This window comes from Meriones unguiculatus, chromosome 3, assembly GCF_030254825.1.
Source record: "Meriones unguiculatus strain TT.TT164.6M chromosome 3, Bangor_MerUng_6.1, whole genome shotgun sequence".
Taxonomy (NCBI): domain Eukaryota; kingdom Metazoa; phylum Chordata; class Mammalia; order Rodentia; family Muridae; genus Meriones; species Meriones unguiculatus.
In genome coordinates, this window is record NC_083351.1 from 77,594,148 (window position 1) to 77,610,125 (window position 15,978).

Sequence of the window (15,978 nt, forward strand, 5' to 3'; positions counted from 1 at the left end):
CTCATCAACCCTACCTTGAGCTTCTGGTCCTCCTGCCTCCACCTCCAGAGTGCTATACCACTACACCCAGTTTATGTGATGCTGGGGACCAAACCCAGGGCTTCCCATATGTTAGGCAAACACTCTGCAACTCAGATCCCCATGAATAAACACACATTAGGTTTATTAATGCCATTTCTGAGGTTTTCAACAGCTATCATCAACAGAAAGTTGAGAGTCAATATAGGCTCTACCCTCTTGCATCTTGAATCTCTTTAATCTGTGTCATCCACCACAAAAGGAAAGGTACTTCAGTAGTAATAGATATTTTGAGAGGGACCAAAACTCCATGGGCTCCATCCTATCCTGGCCTGAATCTCCTTGTGATGCTATTACAATGGGTGTCTTTCTCTCCTCAAGGCCATCTAACCAAGGATGACATCAAACCACAGGATAGCAGCAGACACAATATCTGTCCTAATCTGATTCTCCTTCAGCATTCCTTGGTGGCTAAAAATAACAGCATCAGCTTCAACAAGTTTAGACAAAGGAAACATACTGGAAGGCCACACAGTAGCTCACAGACTTCAAGATCTGGCACACAACTGACCTCAACTGACCTCCAGGAAATACTGGAAGCGACAAGTCAAGAATGTCTCTATCAAATGTGTGTGTTTCTCTCTCTGCAGAGCATCCTCCTGCAACCCATGCTCCACACAGCTGGATGGGAGACTTCTAGAATTCTTATGAATTCAACTATACTCTCCAGCTGAAGAGAAAGAGGGGACGTGGAGCCGAATCTTTACAGAGATAGAATCTTTACAGAGTTAATCAAGCTTAAATAAGACAGTTTCCAAGGATAGGAGATAATTCAGTGGGTAAAGTACTTGCTTTGCAAGCATAAGGACCTGAGTTCAATCCCCAGAACCAATGTAGAAGAGTCAGGTGTCCTGACACACTGGTGATCCCAGCACTCAAGTCTGCTACTCACCACAAGAGGGCCTGTCATCCTTTTTCTCCCTCTCTCCTTCCCTTCCCCTTGCCTCTCAACACCAAGTTCCTAAGAGTGTACTCTGACCCGAGAGGCAGACTACCTGAGCAAACCAAGTTTTGTAGTAGGATTGGGGACAAGCCATGCAGAGAATTACATCCACGGGAGTGTATTCAGAATTACATTCTTTGAAATGCAACACAATATTATTTGGGATATTAAGCCAAATCACTGTTAGGCCATTTCTGTCCCACCTTGGCTGGTATACATTAATCCCTAACATGCAGGTAAGTCACTGAGCCACCCAGTGACTCTCCATGAGCGAATCCTCTGTGATGGCCAAAACTTGATGTTTGCCAAGCTGCACACTCACTAATATTGAACAGTCAGGTGTCCCTAAAAGAAATCCCAATAACGACCTACAGACTACGGGAAACAAGGGTCACACAAATGAACTGAAAAGGGACAAGCAAGTTCTTAACCTTGCCTCAGAGTATCTTTGTATTCATGAATTAAAGCAAAAATCACCTTCAAAGCACTCCCTAAAGATGTTGTCCAAATTCCCAGCATGCAATCTTTTCCCTTTCACCACCCTACTCTTCCCCATGAGCTCAGAAGAAACCAGAAGGTAAGACAAAGCTCTCATTTCTAAAATGCAACTTGCCACAATGTAGTAAGATAGGAACACAAGTTCTCAGGAGTGATGTCCCTCCCTGGTGGGCATCCTATAAAAGTGTGGACCACTTGGGGTTCTTACGATGATCAGGTGATAATCAGCAGCCAGGCAACCTGGATTCTAGACATCTTATAATAGAGATTATTGTTGCTAAGTTAGGGGCTGGGTGATAACTCAGTCAGCAATGTGCCAGAAGACATGAATTTGATCCCCAGAATTACATAATAAGTCAGGTATTGTGCTGTAACCTTGTACTCCCAGTACCGGAAAGGCAGAAACATAAAAATCTCCGGGGTGCACAGGCCAGCCAACTCAGGCTACACAGCAAGCTCAAGGCCAGTGGGTGACCGTGTCTTAAAAACCAAAGTGGACAGCACCTGAGGAACAACACCCAAGGTTGCCTTCTGCTTCCCCAACTCACACACACAAAGAGACGCACACATGAATGCAATGCATCTACACACACACACTGCACGCAAATACATATATACATAAATTTTTTCAACAGTTTTCATATTACTACATTTTTGTTTTTTTAAAAAAAAAGCATTGTGAACAACAAAAAAAAACAATATCCTGGAATACACTGACTACAAAAATAATTTTAGTATCCAAGTTTAGCATTTTATCAGGCACTTTCATTACTTGTGAAAACTGCATCACTGACTGTGGCATGGCTCACAGTGTTCTCACTGTGCTAATTACATGTCCTTGCGAGTCCCTAAAGGACTGATTACACTTTCTAATCATATGGTTTTGTCTGAACAATGAATATGAAAACTATAAAGAACTTGCCTTTAACTTTTCCTCACCTTAGAGTGAAGGCACTGAGATTACGGGTGCTAAGTTGTAGGCACAGACGTGTTACATCCCCCAGGAAATCCCCGTTTCAGAGGCTGCTGTGCGGCTCAGAGGTGGAGGACTTGCCTAGCGATCATAGAGCCCTGGGTTTGATCCCCAACACTGATGAAACATCTGCATTTCTCTTTTTAACCACTCATTCCAATTCGGAATAGAAGAGATGGATGAGATGCACTAACCTAAAAGTTACTCATAGCTCAGGAGCGCCCATCAGCCTGTCCTCATCAGTCCAAATCTTGCTGAAAATTCGCAGTGGCTGATGTGTGTGAATTATCTTCTATGTTCCTAAAACTTCTCTGAAGTGCTTCAAGGAAAAAAAAAAGAGAAGAAAAGAAAAAGGACATGGGCCCTCTCTCACAGGAACGATCTGCCAACCAGACAAAAGTGATGCCTGTTCTCTCTTCCCTCTCTGTAGTAAGGTGACTGAATAGCACCTGCACTCCTTGCAACATAGCGAAGGTGAAATTACAGTCAATGACTGGATACACATTTCTTTTTAATTCAGGTCACTCCTGTGCTCTCAACCACTCGATTGTAAAGAAGGAATCTAAGGCCTGGTTTTTCCTCCGATTCCCTCTTGGACCATTAGTAAGTAACCTCGAGTCTGTGACCAACTTCAGCCACTATTTCACACCAGCATGGAGTATGGCCTCAGAAAACACTATGAGGTATGTTCATGGTTTTTAAGACAAATTCTAAACAACAGAGTATTTTGTGTTAATCTACACTTATGCTTTCTTCTCTAATATAGTCAGGAATCATGGTAGCAGGAAAATTAGAATTGGCTTATCTACCCAACTGTGTAACCTAGATACTTGAGAAACCTCTAGTTTCTCACTGAATGCTTTGAGATTATCAAATGACAAACGTTCAGCTGGGTCCAATCTGATCTCAAGGGAAGGCTTCTGGTTGGGTCAGGTTAGTAGCTGTAGAAGGGACCAGAAAGTAAATTTCCAGTGCCACCTGCAAGACTTACTTTCCCATCAGTAGTTGCCAAGAGAATTCAGGATACTCAGAAGAGCAAAGTAAAATGAAGCAATAGAGCACAGAGCAGCTGAGGTTGAGGCCGCTTTCTTCCCGTTAAAGCAAGCAATGCCTACAGCAAGAGATGACCTATCTATTCAGCGCTACACAGGCTTACCCGGCTCTTGGTTGCAGAGTAACAAAAAATAAAGAACTTTCAAACTGTTTTTAACTATTTATTTGTTTATTTTAAATTACACTTATTTATTATGTGTATGCACGTGTGTTAAGGTGCATGAGTAGAGGTCAGAGGACAACTTAAGGGAGTTGACTCTCTCTTCCAACTACATAGGTCTCAGGGTATTGAACTCAAGCCACTAAGCCTGGAAGCAAATACCTTTACCCACTGATCCATCTCACCTGCCCCTGTTTTTATTTTATGTGTGAGTGTTTTGTTCCAATGTACATTGCCCTCAGAGGTCAAAAAAGGGTGAGGGGTGGATCACCTGGAACTAAAATTATGGACATTTGTGAAAGACCATTTGGGTGGAAATTGGATGGAAATTGAATTGTTGGAAATTGAATCCAGGTCCTCTGTAAGAACAGACAGGGTTTTTGGCCACTGCACTCTCTCCAGTCCCACATTTACATTGAGAGAGGGGCATAGGAAGGGAATGAGGAGAGGAGTGAGTAATGGGGAGAGAGAGAAGAAAGAGGGAGGGAGGGAAGGAAGACAGGGGAAACTGGACCTCTGAATGTGATGGCAAACGCCCGAAATTCCAGCATTTAGCAAGCAGTCTGAAACAAAGAGATCCCAAGTTTAAAGACTAACTTGAGCTAACCGGACTCCCTTGGTAAACAGTACATAAATAGATATTATGCAGAAATAAGTATTTCTAAGTAAACCCAACTGCAAGTCTTACTCTACTGAGCTTAAACCATTAGTGTAACATAGCACTGTAAATGAAGTCTAAAAATATCATTTGGTACTCTTTAAAATAAAATTTTACTTAAATTTTTCTTACCTTGATATTAGTAAACAGGGTGTAGACATATAGCTCCTAATATCCACATTAAAACTTAATGTTTGGTAATTATAAGGATCAAAAGCTTCAATCTGTGAAAAGGAAAGTCATGTTTTGTTTTCTTTTCTTTTACCTTATTTATTTATTATTTATACAGTATTCTGCCTGCATGCAGTTCCTTCAGGCCAGAAGAGGGCACTAGATCTTATTATGGATGATTTTGAGCCAACATGTGGTTGCTGGGAATTGAACTCAGGACCTTTGGAAGAGCAGCCAGTACTCTTAACCTCTGAGCCATCTCTCCAGCCCCAGGAAGATCATGTTTTAAAGAAAACTAGCCTCCAGTATTTCAAAATATTCTGAAAAGTTGTCACTCAAAAATGGACACATAATATTCCGATACAATGTGTCTGAATGCATTACTGGGCATCAGGCTACAAATCTACTTGGAAAGGGCTGCATTCTTCAGTCATTACCGTCTTCTACATTCACAGGGTACAGTAGAAGACAAAGGGCTTTGTTGTTTGTTTTGGTTTCTTTTCATCTAGTTTGGTTTTGTTGTTGTTTTTGGTTCTATGCTTGCACACTTTTTAAGGAAAAACTATATAAAATAGAATCCAACTTAAATGTGAGGAAAAAATACAGAATCAGCCACTTTGAATCACATTAACCCACATGTTTTCCTAAAGGAATGCTTACTAGGATTGCAGAGTATCCACTCTCCCTGGACCTGAGGGTGGAATTCAGGCCTCTCACACCCCTGCCTGCGGGGCACCTTTGCATTGCACTCCTCCCCTCACTTTTAAGGAACTTGCTCTACACAGCAACCACATCCATTGTCATTTGAAGAGTCTGTTCAGTTATGGTCTCTGGTCTTACGTACCAAATCCTAAACTAAACCACCCTAGATCACTCAGGATATGGACAACATTCCTGACGGTCCACTGGAAGCCCTTTAACCTCCTGTTGTGCTTTCAGCACCAAGAGGAGACTGGACTGCTATTGCTCCACTGCACCTGCCAGGCAGGCAGGAGCCTAAGGGAGGACCACTGCATAAAATCAACCCCAGGCAAACCAGAGAGAACGACTAATGGTCAAGTGCAAGCGCTTTCTTCTTAAATCCGGCAGTACCACAGAAGCTCTGGCATTTGTCTTTAAGGGCAAAAACAAAAATGAGAGTTAAGGAAGAAACTATAAATGCATAACTTTTTCATAGAAAAGCACTATCTTCATTTTTTTAGGACTAAACAAATACACTCTGCATATATTTAAAGACAATACCTAAGTCTTAAGGATTTAAAAAATACAAAGAAGAAGACATAGCAAGTTTGTTTTTAAATCTTGTTTCTTTGAAATCATTGTTAATGGCCATCAAGTTGGCTCTACTAGTAAAGACACTTGCCAGGCAAACATGACCTGAGTTCAGCCAGAACCCACAGCTCGAAGAAAAGAACCAACTCCTGAAAGTTGTCCTCCGACTTCCACACGTGAGGTATGTGCTCATGGTGCCTCTCTCTCTCTCTCTCTCTCTCTCTCACACACACACACACACACACACACACCAATAGATAATTAAAATATTTTTAAATTTTTAAAGAAATCATTGACTTTAAAATATAGACAGGGAAACCCCATGCATGTTTCATTTAGCCTCTCCTGAAGATCACAACTTAACCAGAGTATAAAGCAAAATCAGAAAATTGGCAATGGTGCAATTCATACTTTTTGTTCAGTTTACCAATGATGCATGTGTGTGTGTGTGTGTGTGTGTGTGTGTGTGTGTGTGTGTGCGCACGCGCGCGCGCATGTGCATGCATGCTTGTGTTTGTGTGTAGTTTCATTCCATCATTTTTGGAACCACCACCAAAATCAACGCAAAATCAACGCATGACTCCTTCATGTTAGCCCTTTATATCCCATCCCAAGTTTCCCACAACCTAACCTCACCTCTACCCCTGTAATTATGTTACTCCAACAAGGTCATACAAATAGAATTACAAGGTACAGTTTCTTTGGAGACTGGCTTTCCCCTTCAACTAGCATTTTTTCCTTAGGGTTCCTCCAAGGTGTTTCATGCATCACCCTTTGTACTTTTTTATTAGTGAGTATTAATTATTCTGGATGTGAATGAGACAAAATTTGTTCAAACACAGAAGGACATTTGGGTGTTTTCCCTAGTCTGGCAATTAGAGGAAATCACACACTATGCTGCTATGAATGTCATATACACGTTTTCATCGCCGCAATGGAGAGAACACAACTTCTGGATCGCACAAGTTCACTGTCAATTTTAAGTAAAAATGCTTAACTATTTTCCAGATTGTTAGATCAAAAAGTAGGAATGGCCTGGCCTCTCAGTGCTCACAGGCAGCTTTTAGAGCACATCATCCGTGAGCCACAGCAGCTCATTGTAACTTCATTCTCATGATGTCAAGGGCAAAATAAACACTATTTCACATGCCTCATCAGCATATCTTCCACAGAGAAACAGCTCCGCATGTCTTTCTCCTGCTTTTCAATTAGATTATATTCTCACATCAATTATAGAACATCCTAAAAATCTTTGCCTAGATTCACTCCTAGTTTACATTACACTTAAGTCTGTAGACATTTTTGAGGTAATTTTCATTTAAGGTACAAGGCTTAGGTGATGATTCATTTTCTGGCTATAGATAGCCCTAATCATATGAGCATCGCTTACTGAAAAGTCTGTTTAGTCTAAAAAAAACTGCTGTGATGTGGTAGAAGTCACACTGTACTTCCAGATCAGCCTGTGAGCCTCCCATCTGATGAACATGAACCCTTCCAGGACTGAGATCCTGAGTTACTGCTATCCGCATTTGCTAATATTAGGCATACAGAGCTAATATATGATTATTAGATTTATAACTATTTGATTGAAGTAAACAAGGAAGCTGCACTTTTCATCTTAGTTTCCATAGAAATGCAAATAATTCCTACGTGTCCACAGGAACATTTTTAGGGTATGTGTGATGTGTGCACACGTGTACACATGCCCATGTACACTTACGTGTGGAGGTTAAAGAGTATGTCAGAAGTCTTCCTCTATTACTGTTCACCTTAGTTTTTAAGCTATTTATGTATTATTTGGGGGGTGGAGTCTGCATGAGTTTATGTCTACCGCACGCATACAGGAGGCTGTGGAGGCTGGAAGAGGGTGTCTGACCCTGTGGAACTGGAGTTACAGACAGTTGTGAGTCATCATGGAAGTGCTAGAAACCGAGCCCACGCCTTCAGCAACGGCAGGAAGTCTTCTACAGGAAGTGTTTTTAGCTACTGAGCCATCCCTCCAGCTTATTTTGTGGGTAGTCTCTTGCTGAAACAAAAGTTCATTGTTTCAGCTAGACCAGTGGATAAGCCAGCTCTCAAGATCTACTTGTCTCCATGTGCACTCCAACCTCGGTTTACAGGCACATCCAGCTTTGCCCAGCTTTTATAAGAGCACTGGGGAGTTGAGTTCGGGTCCACATACTTTCACCACAAGCATTCTTATCTGCTAATCATCATCTCCAAGCCTAGGATCGTTGTTTTTGTTTTGTTTTGTTTTTCTTTTTTTAAGGCAGATCTCATGTAGCCCTCAGACTCACTGTGTAGTTGAGGATGACCTTGAACTCTTGATCTTTCTGCCCACACCAACCAAGCACGAGGTTTATTCTTAACCTTTATTTTAACTACTTTTACTTTTTAATTTTACATAACAATTAAAGGCATTTACCATGTTCTATAGAATTGGAACAAAGAGAATCCCTTGGAAGTACACAGGGCAAGACTTTGTGGTTTGTTTTTAGATCATCACAGTTCTGAATGCTTAGAATTACATTGTCATCATCACATTTAGCTACTTATGCCAAGAGAGGCTGCAAAGGAAATACCAGAATGTAGTAGACCTTTCCTCCTCCCCTTTTTGTGTCAGTATGGGGACTGAACCCAAAACCTTGCACATACTAGGAAAGCATACTACGTACTATCCCCAGCACCAACACACTTCTGTTGTTTTTTTTCTTTCATTGTAAATATTTTTTCATACAATATGTTCTGATTATAATTTCCCCTCCTTCTACTCCTTCTAGTTCACCTCAATTCTCCTCCCATCCAGATCCACACTCTTTCTGTCTCTCCTTAGAAAACAAATAGGCATCTGAGGAATAATAATAAAATAAGATAAACTGGAGTCGGGACGGTAGTGCACACCTTAAATCTCAGCAGAGGCAGAAGCAGACAACTATCAATGAGTTCAAGGCCAGCCTCATCTACACAGTGAGTTCCAGGATAAACAAAACTCCATAGAGACCCTGCTGGCAAAAAAGAATATGACAAAACAACCAAACAAGAGAAAGCACAAAACACCCACAGATGCAGGAACACATATGTTCAAATATAAAAACCCAAAACCTGAAGCCATAATATATACAGAAAGGACCAGTAAGGTAACATTATGAGTCAAAGAACCTCTAAACATGGCATTGAGTTCATTTTGTGTTTGTCATCTACTGCCGGGCATAGGGCCTACAGTTAAGAGTAGAGTAGTTTCCCCGAGGGCCGAACCAGAATGTAGGGGGGCGCAGGTCTTGGGCTTGGGTAGCTGGAAGCCCTCAGCTACAGCCATGAGTGAAGGAGAAGGCCTTGGGCATCTTTGGGCGGTGGGTGGCTCCGAGGGGCTGGCCGACTAGAGAGCCGGCTGGAGAGCCGGCTGGAGCCGGTCTGACTCGTGTCATCCCCGAACTCGCAGAGCGGCATGTCCTGTCCTCGCCATGAGGCCTCAGCAGGTGCCCGGTGTCCGGGAAGGTGTTCATTCAGCGAAACTACAGCAGTGACACGCGCTGCCAGTTCCTGACCAAGTTCCCCGCGGAGCTGGAGAACAGGATTGATAGACAGCAGTTGAAGAGACAGTTCGAAGCTAAACAACCTTGACGCGGAAGCTGAGAAGCCGGGGGGCCAGTATATCTTGAAGGCTGTTTGGCTTGCTAAACAGCGTATACCATCTTCTTATGCATGGAGACTCATTACGAGAAGGTCCTGAAGAAAGTCAAATACATTCAAGAACAGAATGAGAAGATCTATGCTCCTCAAGGCCTCCTCCTAACAGACCCCATTGAAAGAGGACTCCGAGTTACTGAAATCACCATCTATGAAGACAGGTGTGCGCAGTGGAAGATAAACCATAGAATTAAAGATCCCACCTCCAGCTGGGACCTTCGTCTGTCCACTGGCCGATGGCAGAGTGTCCCTACCTCTCCAGAGGGTCATTCTCTTGTATCTGCTGCCAGAGCCACGGTGCCGCACCTGGAGTGACCACTTATCACTCGGCATCCACTTTGTGTCTCCCAGTTGTGTAGGACTCTAATCTTGATTGTTTCCAAGAAAAACAAGGAAGCACTTCACTTTTTAAAATTCAAAGCCATTTAAAAAAAATAGGAAATTGGTCAACCCAAGACAAAGTGTTTTTCTTACTGAGAGCAGTATCACGGCGTCTCCGCATCCCCTTTGGGCCAGTTTCCTAAGTGGCTTTACAATTCCACAAGTCAAGTCTGAGCTCAGTTACTTCCCAACATTAGTGATGGGCGTTGGGGGGTTACACCTGTGGTTCGGCTCGTGCACCGCCCGGACCTCTTGCCAGTCTTGGTGTGCTGCAGTCCTAAGACTGATTTCTGCTGTTTGATTTCAGAGGCCGAAGCTCCTTGAGAGAATCACATGTCACTTGTTTTAGTAATGCAGTTACTATTAGAGCAGTATTTAATGCAGTTGAGGTTACTTCTTGGAAGCGTTTATGTTTATGCGCATCACCTCCAAGTGTCGGGGGCTGCTGTGTGTGTTGCTTGTTCACTGCACAATAAGTAGGTGCTCAGCCATCAGTATGCCGGGCCCTGCTCTGTCTGTGTGCAATAAGCAAGTGTGCTAAGCACTTCACGCTAGTTTTGTTACAAATATAACTTAGGAAAACCTGATAGGGAGAATACTGTTTGTTGCTAATTTGTCATCTGCTCATAAACCCTGACTCAGCCTCCTCACACACAGTATCCAGGGCTCAGAAATCTTTTGATTGACTTAAGCTTTGGCTCCCACATAACTTGCAAGTTGAAGTCAGTTTGTCCAGCTCTTCATTATCTCTTAGTATTGGGATCACTTATGTCTTATCTTTTGGGAGTTTTGAGAGCACTGTATTTGGGAGAAAGTTAAGAAATATAAGGAATGAATGAAGCAGTTAAAAGTCTAACTTTTAGAGATATTGTAGGTGCTAATACTGGATTTAATCTTTTAGATTTAATTTGTTTTCTGGGCCTTGTAGTTATTCAATAAACCCATAGATCTGTGTAATAATTTAATTGTATAAATCTCATTTGTTATTTAAAGCCTATACTAGTCTGTCTGCCTTTTAAACTTGTTGCAATAACTTTGATGAAACATTAACACATTAGTAAAACTTTTCTTAAATAAAAAAAAAGAGTAGTTTCCCCAATTTAATTCTCTTGAAGAAAACTAAATTTTCATTTGCAAGTGGCTATCAGTGGAAGATAGCTTCTGTGTACGGATTAGGGCCTATATCTACTTCTCCTATCAGCTCTAGAACCCCACTTTGCACAGACCCGCGCAAGTCTGTGATGGCTGTTCTTGGCTGTCAACTTGACTGTATCTGGAATGAACTACAATCCAGAAATGGAGAGTACAGCTCTGAGAGATGTTCTGGTTGGTCTGAAGTGAATGGCTCCACTTCTGGTCCAGACTTTTGAGGTAGGAAGACACAGCTCTAATCTGGATCTTGAGGAAGGAAGACTCAGGCTTTTGATCTGGATTTTGGGGTGAGGAGACACCACCTTTAATTCAGATCTTGAGGCAAGAAGACACACCTTTAATCTGGGCTATACCTTCTGCTGGACATTTAAAAAGGAAGGCTTCGCTTTTTGCCTGCTTACCCTTGCCTTGCTAACACATCCATTCCCTCACTGGCATTGAAGCCTACTTCTTCAGGATCACAGATCCATCAACGAAATCAACACACTGAACATAGACAGAAGAGCAGCTGAGAAAGCCAGTCTTGTGGGACTGAGCAATGACTATGTTGTACCCGAATCACGATACCCCAAAAGACCACCACCAGGAGCCGAGTCCATTGCAAACCACATGAGGATCTTTTTATTACAAATTACAAGCTGCAGCTTGGGCTCACACCCCCCACCACAGAAGCAATGAGAGCCGAGAGCCCGCCCGTGCTCAGGTTAGTTGGATCATTTAAAGATTCTGGTCCCTCCCAGCATGCCCAAGGCAGGGGCGATTCCTGCCCGGCAAGCATCTATTGGTCAAAATGCTACATTTTGAATTGATTGGCTATAGGAAGGTCCCCAGCCATAATGACCTGGTGTCCCTCCCTAGGGGGATGGGCCAGTTTCCTAGCAACTGTATCTCTAGTGAGTGGGGATAGAATGCAGTACGGCAGGTTCTTCCCCTCAGGGCATTACTGGACCTCACCCAGCTAGTTTAGGCCTTAAACTTTAATAATAACTGCTGATTTTAATCTTTTGGTCTCTCAACCACAAACTTGGACTGTCCATCCTCAGCTAGCCATTGTTAGGCTTAGTTGGATTGCAGCCTGTAGGTCATTCTAATAAATCTCCTTTATATAGAGAGAGACAGAGAGATTCATTCCATAAATCCTGTAACTCTAGAGAACCCTGACTAATTCGAGGCCCTAATCATACTGCATGCCCAGTTCATGTCTCTGTAGTTCATATATGTGCCACTCCTGTTGTATCTAGAAGGCCTTGATTATTTGGTGTCCTCCATCACCTCTGGCTCTTACACTCTTTCTGCTCCCTTTGGCACAGAGTTCCCTGAGTCCTGAGGGAAGGGATTTGATGGAGATATCCTTTTAAAGCTGAGTGTTCCAAGGTCTCTCACTCTATGCATATTTTCTGGCTTTGGGTCTCTGTATTTGTTCCCATCTGCTATAGGAGGAAGCTTTTCTGAAAATGGCTGAGCAAGGCATGCTATGAGAATAGCAGAATGTCATTAAAGGTTATTATGTTGCTATGTGCCTTTAATAGAACAGTAGTATTTGGTTTCCTCCTAGGTCCCTAAACTATCTAGTCTCAAGTTCTTGGCCACCCAAGCAGCACTGAGTATGGGTTCTATCTCATGGAGTGGATCTGAACTCAAAACACAAGTTTTGTGCCACTATTACCCCAGCATATCTTGCAGGCAGGTCACTCTTGTAGATTGAAGAGCTTGCATCTGGGTTGGTATTTATCTTTCTACTTTGTTAGCATGCAAAGTACCTGCTAGTACCATGAACACTAGTCAGTAGTGAAGGCTCGAGGTAGGCACCAGCTCAATTTCTCCATGTCCAATCAGTTGTGTAGATTTTGTCTTCAGTAATAGGGGCACTATTGTCAATTTGTAGCCAAACACTTCTTGACCATCAAAATGTTTCATCTCTACAGACAAGGAACTATTACCACTGCCTAATGTCCATCTCTTACAGGCTACTATTAATTAATTTTACAGCCATCTTTGTAAAATTGCAAAACAACAAAGGAATATGAAGTCACACCACATTCATGGTGATTTTTTTATGTCTATTTATCTAGCAAGTCTACAGACCCTTCAACTAAATCAACACACTGAAGATGCCTATAGGCTAGGACCATGTCTCATAGAAGCTCTACAAGGCCCCCCATGATGAAAAGGGTCATTTCACAGATCCTTGAACACCAACCACTTAGCTCGGTGTCCCCAGTGTCCGTCTGCCCCAGCTCACACCAGGCCATTTATTGCACCTTTCGTGACTGGCAGAAGCTGGCCTCACTTGCATTAGGCTTAATCATGAGCTAACAGAAGATCTCTTCCAGAAGCAAATGCCCTGATCTTTCCATTACTATGCATGTGTCTTTATACAATGTGTCACACTGCAGAAGGGTTCCCTCTTCTTTATCTATCTCTCCCATCTCATTCTGCTTTGTATCTCCAGAAGTTCACACCATACCTGACACTCATAGTGCTTAAGTCATTCATTCATTCATTCATTCATTTACTGAGTGCAAGTCATAGCCTAATACAGTAAAAAAAACATGAACCAGCCAGATTCTTACAAGTATCTGGCTCAAATGCTGTGAAGATTATTTCTAAATATGTCAGCACCTGAGAAAGAAGGAAGAAGGAAGGAAGGAAGGAAGGAAGGAAGGAAGGAAGGAAGGAAGGAAGGAAGGAAGGGAGGAAGGGAGGGAGGGAGGGAGGGAGGGAGAGAGAAAGGATAGAAAAGGAAGGAAGGAAGGAAGGAAGGAAGGAAGGAAGGAAGGAAGGAAGGAAGGAAGAAAATATAATTATTTATGCAAATCATCCCTGAAACAAGTCTGATGGCAAGCCACTTTTCTAGTCCATAAACAAAAAAGTACACACAAATCTGATGGCAACACAACTTCTGTGTTTGCAAACTGTACCTTAATGTCAGACAAGCACCTTTGAAGCAGAGTTGAAAGTGAAATGACAACTACCTGGATTAAAATACTAGTGCTCTGACTTTTTTTCCTACAGTGCATCAAAGCTTGGGGAACTCGAGAAAAACAAGTCAGCTGGGGTGAAACGCAAGCAAGACAAACATTAGAACAAAAGCTAAAGGCAGGAGTGGGTAACACCTGCTGCAAGAGTGCTGGACCTTCAGGGGCCACCACAGCAGATGGAGGCTCTGGCTGGCCTCTCCCCACCCTTTCAGCTCTAGGTACAGGCTGAGCAGTCTCGGACAGCTACTCAAAGGGAACGTAGTTAGAGGGCTAGCTGAAAACTTTGCTTTGCCTTTCATAATTCTACGAAACCAGTTCTAACACCATGCAATGTAGATGCCAACAATATCTGGCAAGAGGACATGGGAAGCCTTCTCTAGACCTAGGAAGCACTGCCTCCCTGGAGGTCCTCCTGTGAGCTATGGTGGCATTTCCCAAAACCCCAAAAGAGGAGGCTCTGCTTTCCTAAGGCATTGAGAAGTTGATCTTCAACCCCCTCAGCCTCCTTCACCGACTAGCTGTAGGACCCAGCATGACCGCCCAGCAGGGCACATGGTTCTGCAACACTGAATCCCAACAAAGGAACTCCAGACCAAAAAACTGCTTTGTGTAAGCACATATTTTAGCACAGGAGAAAAGAACGCTTCTTAAATGGGGCTTTAGATTGTTTGAAAGGCGCTAACATGTCTGTCCATCAAAAAGTCATGAAAACTGCTTTGAATGACATGTTTTTCCTACCAAGCAATTTCTGAGATAAAAGAAGCCAGTTTTCAACAACAAAACAGTCTGAAGACTTTCAATCTTGGCAGCAAAAACCTAAACACAAAAACTGTTAATGCACAGATGTAGAAATCTTTGGCCTTAAAGAAAAACAGCTCATTTTCCAGCTCCATGTGTGCCAATGGACTTAAATTGTTAAAAAGTTGAAATTTTCATATATGTGTCAATGAAATTAACTCAAAAGGGTTGGCCTTCTCTCTGAAATAGGCATTCCGTATACTGAAATAATAGAGATGAATTAAACTGTTTCTCCTTTCTAGGAGAGAAAACATGGAACATGGGAAAGACATTCACATGGTAATATTTCTTTCAATGCCACAGCCTTCTACATGAACTTTGACAGATACTAGAATGTGTTAGGCATGTACAAAAAAATTATGGCTTTCAGAAGTGTTACTAATCAAAAAGAAGCAGAAGGCAACCGATATTCTCTGCGAGAGATTTATTAGGAGGGAAGGGGGGCAGGACATGGAGAGAGAGAGAAAAGGGAAGGGAAAGGGTGTCCTGAGAGAGAGAGAGAGAGAGAGAGAGAGAGAATAGAAGAAAGTGAGGGGGAAAGTAAGAGAGTGAGTAAGAGAGGGACCACGTGTCGGTATCAGCCCTTTAAGGGGGCACAATAACCACACCTGGGCTGGCGACACATGATGACATCATCATAGGTTGCTGGGTAACCCAGAAGCAGGTTGTGTTCCAGAATACTAACAAGAAGCCCATGAAACTTGATGCAAATTACATACATGAACAACAGCAATGGCAGCAAACTAAATACTCAACAAATGGGGACAAAACGTAAGCATATTCACAATATGGAATACTATACAGTAACTAACTAGTAAGTATAAATGCATACATATGTGACAACAAAGAAGTAAAAGCCATGAACAAGAAAGAACACAGGGTAGGGTATATGAGACGTGTTAGTAAGTATAAATGCATACATAGTAACGTGTTAGTAAGTATAAATGCATACATATGTGACAACAAAGAAGTAAAAGCCATGAACAAGAAAGAACACAGGGTAGGGTATATGAGACGTGTTAGATGGAAGAAAAGAAGGGAGAATGGTGCCGTAGGTGGGTAGGTAGGTGGGTAGGTTAGGTGGGTAGGTGGGTAGGTAGGTGGGTAGGTAGGTGGGTAGGTAGGTGGGTGGGTAGGTGGGTGGGTAGGTAGGTGGGTAGGTAGGTGGGTAGG

At 42.5% G+C, this 15,978-nt stretch overlaps 1 protein-coding gene and 1 pseudogene across 2 annotated transcripts in view; one reads left to right on the forward strand and one right to left on the reverse strand.

Moving 5' to 3' along the window:
* Nhsl1 (NHS like 1) overlaps positions 1–15,978 on the reverse strand; it is a 215,289-nt gene that overhangs the window by 149,930 nt on the left and 49,381 nt on the right. The gene's annotated exons all lie outside the window — the stretch shown is intronic.
* On the forward strand, positions 9,268–10,512 carry LOC110552904 (golgin subfamily A member 7-like; annotated as a pseudogene).